Source organism: Hippopotamus amphibius, chromosome 16 (genome assembly GCF_030028045.1).
Source record: "Hippopotamus amphibius kiboko isolate mHipAmp2 chromosome 16, mHipAmp2.hap2, whole genome shotgun sequence".
NCBI lineage: Eukaryota > Metazoa > Chordata > Mammalia > Artiodactyla > Hippopotamidae > Hippopotamus > Hippopotamus amphibius.
This window is the reverse complement of record NC_080201.1, coordinates 45,658,985-45,675,753: the sequence shown is the minus strand read 5'-3', so window position 1 is coordinate 45,675,753 and position 16,769 is coordinate 45,658,985. Positions and strand designations below refer to the sequence as shown.

General features: G+C 50.2%; 1 protein-coding gene across 1 annotated transcript in view; it reads right to left on the bottom strand.

The window, feature by feature from the left end:
* The window catches only part of CHST8 (carbohydrate sulfotransferase 8), a 126,553-nt gene that overhangs the window by 49,972 nt on the left and 59,812 nt on the right, over positions 1-16,769 (bottom strand). The gene's annotated exons all lie outside the window — the stretch shown is intronic.

Sequence of the window (16,769 nt, the reverse complement as noted above, 5' to 3'; positions counted from 1 at the left end):
CGGGAAGATCCCACATGCTGCAGATTAACTAAGCCCATGCACCACAACCACTGAGCCTGCACTCTAGAGCTTGCAGCCACAACTACTGAGCCTACATGCCGCAACTACTGAAGCCCATACGCCTAAAGCCCGTGCTACACAACATGAGAAGCCACTGCAATGAGAAGCCCATGTACCGCAATGAAGAGTAGCCCCCACTCACTGCAACTAGAGAAAGCCCGTGCACAGTAACAAAGACCCCATGTAGCCAATAAATTAATTAATTAATTTAAAAAAAAGAACAACTTGAACTCAAAGCAAGGAGAAAAAAGGAAATAATAAATATTAGAGTAGAAATCAAGGAAATACAAAACAGAAAAAAAAGACAAAAACAATGAAACTAAAAGCTGGTTCCTTGAAAAGATCAACAAAATTAACAGGAACAAAAAAGGGGCCATCACTAATGAATATAAAGAAAAACTACCAACATTTTGGTGGGAATGTAAATTGATACAGCCACTATGGAGAACAATATGGAGGTTCCTTGAAAAACTAAAAATAGAGTTACCATATGACCCAGCAATCCCACTACTGGGCATATACCCAGAGAACACCATAATTCAAAAAGACACATGCACTCCAGTGTTCATTGCAGCACTATTTACAATAGCCAGGACATGGAAGCAACCTAAATGCCCATCAACAGAGGAATGGATAAAGAAGATGTGGTACATATATACAGTGGAGTATTACTCAGCCAAGGTGAACCCCTCTTGGTCATAGTGCATAATCTTTAAAAAGGAACAAAATTGGGACATTTGTAGAGACACGGATGGACCTAGAGACTGTCATACAGAGCGAAGTGAGTCAGAAAGAGAAAAACAAATATATTAACACGTATATGCAGAATATAGAAAAATGGTACAAATCAACCAGTTTGCAAGGCAGAAATAGAGACACAGATGTAGAGAACAAACATATGGACACCAAATGTGGAAAGTGCGGGTGGGGGTGGGGTGGGGGTGAGACAAACTGGGAGATTGGGATTGCCATATATACATTACTATTAAGAAAAAAAAATCAAATTGTACACTTAAAAAAAATACTACCAACATTTTTATGCTAACAAATGAGACAACTTGAATGAAATGAACAAAGTCCTAGAAAGACATAAATTACTGAAGCTGACTCAAGAAGAAACAGAAAATCTGAATAGGCCTATTGCAAAGAAATTGAATTAGTAATTAAAAAATCTTCCAGCTCCAGACAGCTTCATTAGTAAACTCCTGCAAACATTTAAAAAAGAAATAATGCCAATCCTTCACAAATTCTTCCAGAAAAATAAGAGGAGGAGGAAACATTCTCAACTCATTCTAAGACCTGTATTAATTTGATAGCAAAGCCAATCAAAAAACATCACAAGAAAAAAGAACTAAGGACAACTATCCCTTAAAAAATTCCACAACACAATCCTAGCAAAATGAATCCAGTAACAAATAAAAATGATTATGCACTATGACCAAGAGGGATTTACCTTAGGAATGCAAGGTTGATGTATTAGTGTAATATATTTACATAATAAAGGATGAAACTATATAAACATCTCAATAGATGTAGAACAAGCATTTGACAAAATCCAGCACCCATTCAGAGTAAAAAAAAATTGTTTTTGCAACAACCTAGCAATAGAAGGAAACTTCTTCAAACTGGTAAAGGTGATCTGCAAAAATCTTACAGCTACCATTATACTTAATGATCAAAGATTGAATGAACCCCTCTAAGATCAGGAATAAGGCAAGGATGTCCACTCTCACCACTTCTATTTCATACTGTACTAGAGGTACTAGCCAGTACAATCAGTCATGGGGAAAAAAAGCATTTAGATTGGAAATGAAGTAAAATGCTCTTTATTTGCAGACAACATGAACCTGTATTTAGCAAATCCTAGGGAATTCACAAAAAGAACTACTAGAATTAATAAACAAGTTGCAGGGTACAAGATCAATATAGAAAAATAAATTTTATTTCTCTATATTAGTGATGAACAGTCCAGAAATGAAATTAAGGAAAACAATTTCATTCACTATAGCATCAAATACTTAGGAATAAACTTAACAAAGAAGGGTAAGACTTATATACTCAAAACTATAGAATATTGCTAATAGGAACTAAAGAAGATCTAAATAAATGGAAAGGCATTTCACATTCATGTATTGGAAGACTCAATATTGTTAAGGGTGCAATTCTTCCCAAGTTGACTGTTGGATTCAATGCAATGCCTATCAGAATCTCAGCAGGCCTTTTTTGGGCAGAATTGACTGATCCTAAAATTTACATGGAAATTTACACTGTCTTTACAAAGACTTAGAATAGTCAAAACAATTTTGAAAAAGGAAAACAAAGCTGGAGGACTTATACTTTTTGATTTAACAACTTATTATAAACCTATAGTAATCAAGACATTGCTCTGTTGGCATAAGGATCAACAAACAGATCAATGGAACAGAATTAAGACACCAGAAAAAAACCCTTACATTTAAAGCCAATTTATTTTGACCAAAGTGGCAAGGCAATTCAATGGGAGAAAACCTTCAACAAAAGCAGCGCTGGGACAATTGGATATTCATGTGCAAAAGACCATTATCTCACACAAAACAGAAATATTAACTCAAGATGGATCATGGACATAGATGGAAGACCCAAAACTATAATACTTTTAAAGAAAAACATAGGGGAAAATCTTTACGACTTTAAGTTAGGCAAAGATTTCTTAGATACAACGCCAAAAGAAGGACCCATAAAAGAAAAAAAAAATGATGAATTGTACTTCTTCAAAGTTAACAAATTTTGCATTTCAAACGACACCATTAAGAAAATGAAAAGACAAACCACAGATGGGAGAAATTATTTGCAAATCTAATAAAGTACTTGTATCTACAAAAATAAAAAAAGACCAACTCAATAAAAAGACAACTCAATTTAAAAGATGGGCAGAAGATCTGAATAGATATTTCACTAAAGAATATATTCCAATGACTAATAAGCACTTGAAAATATGCTCGGTATCATTAGTCATTAGAGATTGCAAATTAAAACCACAATGAGCTACCACTTCACACTCACTAGAATGGCTATCATTAAAAAGACAGATAATAACAAGTGTTGATGAGAATGCGGAGGAATTGAACCCCCATACATTGTTGGTGGGAAGTAAACAGTGTAGCCATTTTTGGCAACAGTTTCTTTAAAAATTCAACATAAAGTTACTAAACAATCTAGCAATTCTACTCTTAAGTATCTACCCAGGAGAAATGAAGACATACCTTCACACACACACAGACTCGCATGTGAATGTTCCTAGCAGCATTATTCATAACAGCCAAAAAGTATAAACAATAAAGTGTCCATCAACGGGTGAATGGACAAACCGAGAATCCACTGAATGGAATCCTATGGAACAAAGAGGGATGAACTACTGATGCAGGCCACGTGATGACAAGCAATCACAAACATGATGCTAAGTGAAGGAAGCCAGATGCCAAAGACTATATATGGTATGATTACCTTTATGGGCAAATCTATAAAAGACAGAAAGTAGATTAGCTGTTGCCTGGGGCAACAGGAAGCGACTGCAAAAGGACCTGAGAGATTTGAGGTGGGGGGTGGGGGTGGCCATGGAAATATCCTAAAATTGGATTGGGGTGATTACGGAGCTCTGCAAATTTATTAAAAATCAATGAAGTGTGCACTTAAAATAGGTGAACTTCATGGCATGTAAATGATACCTGAATAAAGCTGTTTTGTAAAAAAGGCTCTAGCCCCAGGCCTGGTGGCAGGCATCCCCGGGCTCTCACTGCTTCTCGCTAAGCTCTCTCATTTCCTGGCTCCTGGGTTCTCTCCTTCCTTCTGGAGTTTTAAGGAAGTTGTAGGTTCTATTTTACCCAGGGTGGGCAGGCACATCAGCTCTGTCAGCCACACTACTGGTATTTGCTTTCTTGGGATTCTGGCATGTTCTGCTCCCTGAGGAGGGCTGTGTGTTCCCCTCAGTGAAGCAAATGAAAGAAATAAATCGGCTTGGGGGAGGGATGTTCCAGCCTGGGTGTGAGCTCCAACTGACTCCTGCTGTTGGATCTGTCTCCCTTATCCCCTCTCTGTAGGACACAGGATGGGTCAGATGGGGGTCACGCCACGCTACTGCTCTTCCCTTCTGTTTCTCTGATGAGAGGGAAGTCCCAGCACAGTCTCAGCCTCAGACCCTAATTTATGGGCCCCAAAGTGGAAGGAGGAGGCAGTTCTAGACATCACAGGGCTCCTGGGACCAGCTTGCTTGGGAAGGAGGCAGGTGGACACCAGGTATTCCCCATCACCCTACCCACTTTTGAATTCCAGGAGCGCAGAGACCTCATGGTCCTGATCGCTTCAGAATCCCAGTGCCCGGCCACGTCAGGACTCAATAAATACTTCTAATATAAACGAATGAAAGTGGAAAAGTGCCCCCTGCAGTAAGAACCCACCTCCTTCTGGCTGGTGGCCTTCCTGCTCTCACCGACTGTCATCCGATCCCCAGGGACAAGGCCCGCACACATTTTGCAAGCCCTGTATATTGTACATGCTCGACGAGCAGACTTGGTTTAAGCCCAGAAAATCCTTTAATTATCGCTGCTACTTCTGGCTGGGTTCTGGGAAGGAACTAATTTGAGCAGCAGTCACTCGACCTGAAATATTATGAATGTAATTTCATTATTTGGTCTGCCCTGGTCACGGGCAGGAGGTTACAATAACCGGTTGTGCCGAGTTCCTGCTGGAATGGCAATTCATTCCTCACCCACTTCTGCAGTGATGACCTGCAGACAACTCCAGCCCTGGTGCCCAAGTCACTTGCCCCAGCCCGGGCCCTGAGGGTGTGTGTCTCACGCCTGCTCGTGGGGCAGAAGCGAACGTCAGTGTGCACTCCAAGGAGCCAGCCCCAAACTTCAGTGGGAAGTATTCCCCAAGTGAGTTGTGAGCCCGAGGTACACACACACCTTATGGTGGTGCACACACACACTCATACACAGGATCGCAGATGAGAGCCTGACACACATACACACACACACACATATTCACAAAGGTCTCCGTCCTTCACCAGCAGATGGATGCACAAACCAGAATCTGTCTGCAGTGCACAGGAATGAAACAGACCCCACACACTGGCATGGAGTGCCTGAAGGCCCCCAGGCTGGCCCTCCAATACTGTGCGTCTCAGCTCTGAGTGGCTGTCAGAGTCACCTGTAGGACCCTGCATCTTTGGGATCCAAAGACCCAGGTTCTAGTTTAGGCACTGCCACTTCCTGGCTGTGTAACCTTGGGCAGGTGACTTTGCCTTTCTGTGCCTCTATATCTAAACTAAAGATAGTTTCCCTATCTATAAAATGGAGATGAGCAGCTGTGAGGCTTCCGTGTGAGAATATTTATAAAGCAGGTAAAGTGCAGTGCCTGGTACACAGTAGGCACCTGGCACTTATACCATCATCACTGCTCACACCACACCTGCAGGTGCCACCTCCCTGGATGCTATTGGGACTCTTAGGTCCCACTCACAGGCTCAGTGCCATTGCCCCTAATGTGGAGGCCACTCTCTGGCCCTTGCCTCCCTGACACCTCTGCTGACCAGTTATCTTCTGGGTCCCCCAGGTCCCAGGCCTGAATGGCGAACAGTGATCTGCCAGGGCTCCTGGCCCCCTGAAATGGGCAGGGTACCCTCAGGCTCTGGGAGGCCACCATTGGTCAGCAAACACCTGGAGAAGGTCTGCCCAGGACCCACTTGGGGACTGGCTTGAAGTGAGTCCTGCTGGGGCTGGAAAGAGTTAATGAGTTCCCTGCCCACCAGGGAGACCCACCACCTCTCTGTCCTGGGGCGGGAGTGGGGAGGAGCAGCACAGGGAGGGTGGGAGGTGGCAGGTCTCAGCCTGAGGGAGGGTGGGGTAGTGGACAGACACCCTCCTTCCAGCCCATCCAACCCACAAGAGGCGACAAGCATGACCAACCGACTCTGAAAACACCTTCTAAAATTTGAGCTGCCACGTAAAAATCAGAAGAAATGACATACGTTACAGATGCTTTGCTTCTTTGAAAAAATAAAAAAATAAAAAGGAGGATCTGGCCACCCTGAGCCTGCATCCCTCACAGAACTCTTGGCTGGAGCTGAGTGGTAGCCCTGCCTAAGGAGCCAGGAACCATCTGTGCCCCCTCCACTCCCCAACCCCATTCATTCCCTGTGATCTCTGGCCCTGGCAGCTCTGCGCTGATACATTTTCTGATGGGCCCGGTGACCCCACACCATTTTTTACTGACATTCCCTCTCATCCATTCCTCCTTTCTATCTCCCTCCTGGGCAGGCACAGACCCTGAGGGCAAAGGCTGAAAGCACCCACAAATGCTTGTAGCCTTTGAGGAGGTGGGGTGGGGGTCCCAGACTCCTTTCAGGCTGCCTTCTCTTCCCAGGACCTAAGCACGTTCAGACACACAACGAAAATGTGATGAGGGTTTCACCCATCACCCCCTTGGTCCAACTCAGATTGGAAACCACCTGAGCTGAGAACCCCTGTCCGGGGACTGGACCTTGACCTGCTTTGAGGACAGCCAAGCTGGGGTGAGTGGGGAGCTATGGGTGGCTGGTCTTCAGGATTTCTGAGGAGGGCTGGGAAATGCCGTGGCCAGGCCGCAGGGCTTGGTAATAGGCAGCCTCCAGCTTCCTGCCTGGACCCCAGACTAAGAATAGGGAAGCACCCCCGGGGCTTCTCACCCACTCCGTCGGGAGCCAGCCAGCTGTGCAGGGGCTCCTGAGCCACAGATGTTGGGAGCGATGGAACCCATTTAAATTCTGCTATTTTCCCACATAAATAAAAAGTTTTAGAGGAGAGAACTGTCCACCAAGTTCTGCCATGAGTCAAATTAAAACTGTAAAGCCATAAATCCTGGGAGATAAGCTTTATAAAGAAAACAGCAGCAGATATATAACAATGAGCTTCTAGCTTAGATGGGATCTGTCGAGCGCCCAACTTCCTGCAAAGATTCTGGAAAGGAGACACACATGGACCAAAAAGCCACACGAAAGGCATCACCATAATAGGAGGGCCAGCATGCCCACCTGGCAGGTGGTGGGGCCCCAGGTGAGAGCCCTACAGGGCCTGGCCCGAGGGCATCCCTGATCGACCCACCTCACAGCAGACCCGCATAGGCCTCCAGAACCAGCCTCCAGTGCTTCCGTTGTCATAACTACCACCGTGACCTTTCCGGGGTTTAAGAAAACAAGAACCACCCAGTGGCTGCAGAGAAGGAGGACAACTGTGGCAACAGGCTTGTCCTTGGACCAGGTTCTCTGCTGCCCACGTTAGAAACCTAGGACTTCTGGAAGGTTAGCAGGGCCTGGATAAGCATGTTAGGACCCACTGGACCCCTCCCCACGCTGGCCGTGAGAATCACTGGGTCCCTGGCCCCTCTTCCCATGCCCCCTTCTCCAGCCCTGAGACTGCAGACCAACTGGGGCTGAGCGGGGAGGCAAGCCAGGCGGGAGGCCACCCCCAGAGCCCTGTGCCCCTTGGGGACTGGAGTCTTGCTCTGCCCTCCTGCTCTCCCGGCAGAGCTCCTGGGCTGAGTCAGGGGCTTGGCTCTGATGGCAGGTGACGACTCCCCCTCCCTCCCCCCACCACTGAAGGTGCCCGGTTGGTGAGTGGGCACAGAGGTGGGGGAGGGGTGGGGCGCTCGTCCCTGCTAAAGCCGGCCCAGGCGCGCTCCCCACGGCGGCCCAGACCAGAAGTACTTCTGGGGCATCTCACACACAGATCTTGAGCCCTCCTCCAACTCCTCCCTGCATCCCTCCCATTCATTCTGGGCCAGGCAGATGGGAGAGGGGTCATCCCACACCTGAGCCCTGCCCTGGGCCGGCAGAGTAGTGACTCACATCGCAGGTGAACAGAGTCTGATTCACCTCCCAGGTGGGGGCCCATTGGCTGCTGTGGAGACACAACCTGAAACCGGGGCTTCCGGGGGCCACATGAGCATCGGAACCGCCAGCCCAGCTTGGGCCGCTCCGTCCCGCTCAGCCCCGCCCAGACCCAGACACAAAGGGAGACCCAGTTTCCCAGCTGCACTGTAATTTCAGAAGATGCCTTTGTGTGGGCTTTATTAACCAAGACGCCAGAGGAGCCTTGGGGTTGGGGCAGGGAGGCCGGCTGCCAAAGAAATCTGCTGGCTGTTGGCAAGAAATGCCCTTTGAGAAGACTGTGGAAAAATGTCAGAAAATACTAGAACTGCTGACTGTGACATTAACAAGCAGCAACAGGTGAGAAGGGCAAAGTGAGCCTAGGAAGGGCTTTGCAAGCAGGCAAATCTGGGCTCAAGTTCCAGCTCCGGCCACTCTGGCTGTGGGGCTTCGGGCAACTGACCTCACCTCTCTGAATGTAAGTTGAAGACGATGATGCCTGCATCTCACTGGGTGAAGGAACATGAGATGAAGGGACCCAAGACAGTGCCTGGCGCCAATAAACGAGAACTATTACTAGGTTTCCTGCACACTGAAGCTTAATTACATTGTCCCATTTAAAAAATTATCGTCATACACGAGTGTGGAGCTCGGTGGTTCTCAAAGCCATCTTTGTCCACTCCTTCATTAGAGCCCCACAGTGATCCTGTATTCTATTTTTAGCACTTTACTTTTGTTCCTTTAAAATGTAAGTCTCGCTTTTATTGGATATGATTGTCCCAATTTTCCATTCTGCTCTCCTTTTTAATTTCCCCGCCCCTAGGACTCTTTAGCATAACAATGCTGGGACCATTTTCTATTAATATCAATTTTCAGATTACAGTGATAAGATGTCTGTTTCCTAATTTAATTAGGTGATTCCTGTTATTAGTTCCTACATGCTCATTAGTTTTCATTTAGCATATTCTAATGCACCAAAGGAAAAGTGAGGCTCCGGCTAGAGACCTCCAGGGTGTCTTCTGCAGTGGGGAGGGAGGAACCCCAGAAATGGGGGCCGCAGCAGAGAACCAGATGCCAGGGGGCTGCAGGCCAGGGCTGTGTCTCAGGTGAGAGAGGATGGGGGCAGAGAAACTCCCACTGCAGACAGGCCCGCAGCGGGCGTCTCTGAGGTCAGGGAGAGCTCTAGTGAGGGTCCTCCAGAAAGCCCTCCCCTCAAAGCAGACATCAGAGAAGCCTCTGAAACCAGCACCCCCAGGGCCTACCAGCTCCCCTGGGCTCTGGTGCCCATGCTTGAGGGCTGCGTGTTCTGACATACCCCCCGTTTCTGGCACTCATGGTCTGATTGCCATGGAGGTCCCACATCTGCCCCTCCGTCAGTACTGTCCTTGGCACAACTCTAGGGGGCGCCCTTCACACCACAGTTGAAATCAACACTACCCTGGAATTAGCACAGAACACGGTGTGAGTGGCGCCCCTGAAATGTGCAGGCCCTGCCTCAGGGCTGCCACTCCATCAGGGCAAGGCTCAGCCATCATGCCACGGGCTCTGGCCACCCCTGGTCCCCAACCCTCCAACTGTCCACACTGACCCCACCAGCTTCCTTCCCTAGGCGGCCACGGTGATGGCTGGGTTGGCCCAGCTCACCGCCCCCCCCGTGGCACCAGAAAGAACCCCCACAAAGTCACTCTGGAGGTGAGGAAAGGAGGGGCAGGAAGTCCCAGGGCCACGCATGGAAAGGGCACTGTTATAAGCAGTCCGGCTGCAGCCCTGACTTTGAGAACCCAAAGCATTCTGTGATGAGGAGCAGACACTCCAGAGACCTGAAAACTCAGTGGGTGGCTTTACCCAGAGTTAAATTTTCTTTGCTGTGGTCACAGAAAGGTGAGGCGGGGCAGGTGAGGCAGCCTTCGTGAGCCCTGGGCAGCGTTTGCTGAAGAGAGCTTGAACACACACGCTCGCAGGTGCGTTGTTTAGAAACACTGGGTTCTGAGAGTCCCAGCCCTGCTGATTTTGCAATGATATATTGCCAGCTACTTAACAGGACAGATCACTGCAATTACATGTCACTTCTGATATTCGCAGTCACAACAAGGAGGTGTCAGCTTTGCAAGGGTGTAGGAAATATATATGATGTTCCGCAGTGCCGTTAGAAAATGGTTTCAGGAGACAGACGCGAGAGGATTCCAATAAAACCCACCTGCCCGGGCAAAGCAGACAGCTCCATGGAAACTGGAGGGGCTGGCTCCCCTGGCTGGGGAAGGAGTGTGGGCTTAGGCACACCAGCTCCAGCAGGCTGCCCCTCCCCCACGGCCAGCTTGCCCAGCGAAGGGGGAGGAGGGACGGCCATGGCGCCTCTGGTTACTCCATCACCCTCACGTGGGTGAGCTGTTGAGAGCATCTCAGCAGTTACCCCCGTGGCTCTGGCTCACCCAGGGCTTTTGGCCTGGTGGTGTCTCGGGGCTACAAGGGATCACACCTGGACAAAGACAGTCGCTATAGGAACAAGGCTAACCCTCCGACATTGCCCTGTAGCCTTCCCCAGTAACACGGGCAGGGCCGTGTGTCCCTGGTGACCATGGAACCGAGAGTGAGGGCCATACTTTCTCAGGCCAACACAGCCCTGCCTCCAGAGGACCCAAGCAGGAGCTCTGTTAATCTCCGAGTCCATTTTGGCTCTGTCAGTTTCTAACTGTGAGATATTGGGCCCAACACTTAGCATCCTGCACTCTGGAGAGAGACCGCTGACGCCCACAGGGTCTCATCCAAGTCCACGTCACTGCTTCACTGGAGGTCAGCATCTTGTCACCTCTTGTGCCCTGGAGAAGGCAAACAAGCAACCCATAGCTCCCCTCCTCCAGGAAGTCCTCCTGACTCCTCCAGCCAGGACCTTGCCCTCGGGTGTAGGAGAGCGAAGGAGTGCGTGTGTGACCTGTGTGAGTGGAGATGTGGGTAGAGGAGAGGTGGGGCAATGTGGGAGCTTCCTGCTTCTCTCACCTGTTCCCGTGGCCTGTGAGTCTGGAACCCTGGGTGGAGGAGTCACGGGGCAACTCCACACACCCTGCCCAGCATCTCAGATGCCATCTGCCCAAAATAGAACATGTCGTCTCCAACCCCCTCCTCCGGCCACACCCTGTCTGAAGTGTCTGCCTTGGTGAGGGGCACCCTAGCTCCCATCTGCCAGAACCAGAAACCCCGAGCCAGCGTCACCCTGAACCCTGACGGCTGCCCTCCTCACCCTCCTCATCCTCCCACCCACGTGGTCGCCCACTCTGCCCCGACCCCATGAGGACCCTGAACCACCCTCTCCAGTCCCTGCCTGCCTGCCCCAGGCTTTGCCATCTCTTCGGGCCTCGCTCAGCCTCTCCCAGCCACTCTCCTTGTGCTTGTGGTCTCCTCCCCTGCTCCTGCCCACAGCTCCACGACATGCAGTCACTGGAGTGGGCTCTCTGATGGCCACTGCACCCTCAGAATCCCCAGAGCTTTCCTGCTGAGCCTGCAGCAAAGGCTCGCTCCCCTGCAATGCTCCGGGGGGCTCACGGGGCCCGGCGCCTGCCTGTGCCTTCAGCCACGAGTCTGGATCCCTGGGTCTCACTCCAACCCCTAACGCACTGGGAGCTCTTCCCACGCACATTCTCTCATGCCTCCTCGGCCTTCTCTCTGCCAGGCTCTGCTCTGGGCCCACACAGGCCAGACCTAACGAGCATCACTGCTGTTGGGAAGGCAGTAGGTGCCGTGGGCAACAGCAGGCTGCCTAAGGATGAATCCGGGCTCTGAAGCCCAAAGCTTTATGGCCCTGGGCACAGCTCGTAACCACTCTTACCTCGGTCTTGCCTGTCAAATGGTGTAATAGTTCTTAACTCAGGGGGTTCTGAAAGTATTAAATGAGTGCCAAGTACACATGCGTTGCTTGTCTTAGCGGTGGGTATGCAGCGAGTGGCTGGGAGCGTGAGCCCCCATCAGTGTGGTCTGTATGTGCACCCTGTAAGTCTCAGGACCTCATTTATAATAAGAATTGCATGCATTAAAACATGTAAAGGGCTTAGCACAAGCCCTGGCATGTAGTAAACTTTTGTTATTATTATGATTCCCGGATGCCCTGGAAGGAATGCCCCCGGTCCCAGCCGCGGACCAAGTCATCAGAGGCTGTCTTGTCCCTTTGTTTGCCTGTGAGCCATCACCGTGGCTGCCTCCCCCCCTCGGCACCCCAGCGCCCCCACTCACAACTCCATGGCTTTGGGGAAAGCAAAGAGCTACTTGACTAAAATGTGGAGTGGCCCGCTTTAAGAAAATCCACTCTGCCAAAACCAAACGTTAAAAACAAAACAAAACTATTTGTGGTGTGCCAACAGCAGAATCTGTATCATAAGGTCACGCTTTTAAAATTTATCAGGGAATAAGCCAATCCATCCACGGTCCACTTTGGCTTCATGGGTCACTAACAATGCCTCACCTCACCCCATTAAAACAAAATCCATCCCACTGAAAAGGATTCAGAAGGAATGTTAACAGTCAGAATATCGCAGTGGAGGGGGTTGGGGAGGGATGGAGTGGGAGGTTGGGGTGAGCAGATGTAGGCTTTTATGTATAGAATGGCCCTACTGTGTCGCACAGAGAACTACATTCAATATCCTAGGATAAACCATAATGGGAAAGAATATGTTAAAAAAAGAATGTATATATATATATTATATATGTATAACTGAATCACTTTGCTGTACAGCAGGAATCAACATAACATTGTAAATCAACTATACTTCAATTTAAAAAATTAAAAAAAGAAAGAACATCTCATGATCTAGGCACAGGGTCAGTAGCTAACCGACATCCCAAAAGAAAGCCAGGCAGATGCGCGCCTCCCAACGGAAGAACAGAGGACCACACGTGAATTCTTGCCAAAAAGAAAGAAAAGGAAACAAACCTACATCTGATCAAGCTGCTAAATTTACTTAATTTATAGGGAATACAAAGAGCAGAAGGCTGTGCTGAGCTACACCAAACGGGCAGGATCAGCAAAAATCCCGACTGTGGGAAACTTACAGGACCTGCGACCCAGTTTCCTCCAATAAATAGCAGGAGAGAAATAAAGATGTGCAGGGCCGCTTACAGACGGAGAGAGACTTAAATGACTCATCCACCAACTGCCAACGTGTGGGCCTTATCTGGATACTGGATAAAACAAATTGGAAATAAAGGTATTTATGATATTTGTGGGATGACTAGAAATGTGAACCCTAGTCATTTGATGAAATCGGAGAACTACTGAATGTTTTAAAAAGAAAAAGTGTTCTTATCTTTTAAATGGAACAGTGTATTGAAATATTTATGGCTTTATAGTTACCGGGGGAAAAGGGAGCTGAGGGGGGAGGGATAAATTGGGAGACTGGGATGGACAGATACACACTCCTGTATATAAAAGAGATAACCAATAAGGACCTACTGTACAGCACAGGGGACTCTACTCAGTGCTCTGTAATGACCTATGTGGGAAAAGAATCTAAAAAAGAGTGGATAGGGACCTCCCTCGTGGTCCAGTGGTTAAGACTCCGTGCTTCCACTGCAGGGGGCATGGGTTTGATCTCTGATCGGGGAACTAAGATCCCGCATGAGGAGTGGCACGGCCAAAATAACAACAATAATAATAATAAAATTAAAGAGTGGATACATGTGTATGTATAACAGATTCACCCTGCTGTACAGCAGAAACTAACACATCATTGTAAATCCACTATACTCCAATAGAAATTTTTAAGAAAGGAAATATTTATGCCTGAATTGATAGGCCACCTGGTACACGCTTCAAAAGGAGAGAAGTGTACGGAGCTGCGGATGCGGCCCCGTTGAAGCTGCTGGGTGTTGGGTGCATGGGGTTCATTGCACTATTCTCATCTACTTTTGTGTGTGTCCCAAGCTCTCCATAACACAAAGTTCACAAAGACAGGCAGCTCATAAAAAGTCAGTCTGCCCAAACACGCGTGGAGTGTGCCTTCTGCACCTCCAGGGCCAGCACGCTGGGATGTTATTCCCGGTTCCGGCCTGCTCTCTTCCACGTAGGGAAGGGGCAAGTGTAGTCTCCTGGGTCAAGAAGTGAGTTTCCTGAGGCCTCAGGGCCTGGCAGTATTGGATACTGAAAAATAGTAGGATAGATGGATTCTCTCATACCCAAGAAAATCTAATCTTAGATTGAAGGTGGGTTAACTGGCTGCGATTTATGTTCCAAAAGGTTTGATTTAAAATATAGCAAACATTTTGGAAAATATCGCTGGGTTTACAAAAGTTGGCAGCCCCACAGGATTGCATCGAATGCACACACCAGGTGAGATTTGCTGACTGGTCTCTGAGAAGTTCAGGTGCTTTTAACAGCTGGTAGCTGCACGGGAGAAATCTGAAGGACACCCCAACCCCAAGGGACCACAAACAACTAAAGGCTCTGCCCCCCTTCTCAAACTTGTTTCTGGATCTCCACCTGCCCACCCTCCCCTCCCACCTTGATCAGTTTCACCAAGAGCAGATCCCAGACACTCCATTCCCGGGGAAGTTTCTACTGCTGGGAAAGCCAGAGTATCCCGTGTGGAATTTCCTCTGTAGATGCCCCCCTGTCCCGTAACTGACAGCCTTGCCTGATCCTGATGGCAGCACAGCCCCCCACATCTACACCTCATATGAGCAGAAATCCTGACTTGTCCAGGGCCCTTGGGGCCACCCACCCACGCAACTGGATACATACACTTTGTAAGTACTGGTTTCCAACAGATAAATGTAATCAAGGTTTATATGCTCAGAGAAGCCAACAGGATGGGATTGTTTCACTTGAAAGATCAGAAGAAAATTGTAACTAATGTTGTGGAAAATTACTTTGATATTGCTTTCTTGGTACCGAATCACAATTAGGCTGCTGTGAGAAGTACAGGGAAAGAATAAATGAATAGTAACAAATCAACACAAACAGCCTGTGTCAGGAACACTTTGCTCAGGGAAAGTAACGTAAGCATTACTTAAAAGTTTTATGACTGTGTTTGATGTGATTTCCGTAGGACGTCCAGGTTGCCCATCACCTGGCACATGGTGAGGGTGGTCTAGCTCCATTGACAGCCGGAAGGAGGGTGCTCAAGACCCAAGGATGCTCCTAGGCTGGGTCTGCCAGGCCCTCGCCACCGCCAGCTGCCGGGGGGAGGTTCACCTCAGCTTCCTACGTGGCCTGCCAGCTACGTCTCCGTGCTTCTCTCCTGCTCGCCATGCCACCCACCCCAGAAACCGCAGCCGTCCAGGAGGCCCCCACCCCACCAGTAACCAAGGAGATCCACACATGTGTGCGTGCACGGGGGCAGCCGTGCCAGGCAATGCTGGCTGGCGGGAAGGACAGGAATGCAGGCCTGCAGAAGACACGAGGGGCAAGGGCCCTGCGTTGCCAGCTGCTCCAGCACGGTGGGGCGTGTGTCGCGGCCCCCAGACCCTGAGCCCACCCGGGAATATAACACCTGTCCCCAGAAGATACCACAGACAGGACACCCAGGTGGACACACTCATGCCGTCTCTCCCAGGCTCGTCCCGCAGAACGCAGACACCGGACCCTCTGCCCACATGTGCCCTGACCACAGACACACACACACACAAGATCAGTTGCGAGGATGCACGGTGCCATTAACCCCAGGCCGTGTCTGAGGGCCCTTTCTCAGGAGCTCGCTTCCGCACCTGTAACACGCAACTGCGGAGACCAACTCTTAGTGCCCCTGACGGCACTGCCCATGGGGCCCCGTTCTGCTGACAGAGTGTCGCCGCCACTCTGGGGCTCTGCTGACAGTGTCGCCGCCACTCTGGGGCGCGCGTGGGGTTGCAAAGTCTCAGCAGAGGAGCCAGCTGGGTCGCGGCTCCTTGCTTCTTCAGAAGCTGGGAGGCAGCCAGACCGCCTTCAACAGCCACCCCCAGGAGGGTCCGGCCCAAGGCTGAGTCAACACCCGTGACTCGCCCGCCGCCTCCCGAGGGGCCAGCAGCCGGGCTGCCTCTCACTGAGTCTCTGTGATGAGAGAATCAGCCCATCGGCCTCTCCCACCAGGGCCTCTGATAGCCGCTGCCAGGCCCCGGGCCCCAGCTCCGGCCTCCTTCTGCCTTTCCATGTGTTTAACTACCGGCCCCCAGTCTGAGCTCAGGGTGGGCGCAGGCGGCCCTGAGCGTGGGAGCCACGGCCGAGGGAGGGGCTGCCGAGGAGGCTGCAGGCCTGAGAGCCCCGTGCCGTCCCCCCGGGCCGGGGGCCCCCAGGCCGTGCCCCGCACTCCCGTGCTATGGGCTGCAGGCAGGGATGGCGCGGGAATCCCTGTGTCTAACCCCCCAGCCTCCACGCCTCTTTCATTCTGTCCACGTCCTGGAGCACAGGGGTGTCGTCACGGGCCCTCCCCTAACGAGGCCTCCAGGACCACGGCTGGGAAGCACGGGTGCTTGGGCCTGGCAACCACCTTTTCCTCTCGCCGCAAAGCAGAGCGATCCCTGGCCTTGGCCTGGCGCCAGCTGCCCTCCAGCCCCGCCGTGCTCTCTGGGGCAGGGGCTGTGTCCCAGCCAGAGGGGCCTTGCCTGAGTTCCCCTCTCCACATTCCGTCCGCCTCGAGGCTCCAGAACCATTCCTCCTGCTCTCCCCTCACTGCCTCCCCAACTCAGCAAGTCAGGGAGGGGGGGCCGGGAGGCAGCAGGTGAGGGGCCGGCAGGAGCTGCCTCAGCTTCACAGAGCCAGGAGGTACCCCGACCTCCCTGTACAGACTGGAGAGGTTGAATTCGAGGCACCCCCAGGACTGGAGAGAGAATCAGAGTCCCATTGGGGAAGCCTGGGCTCAGGAAGTCA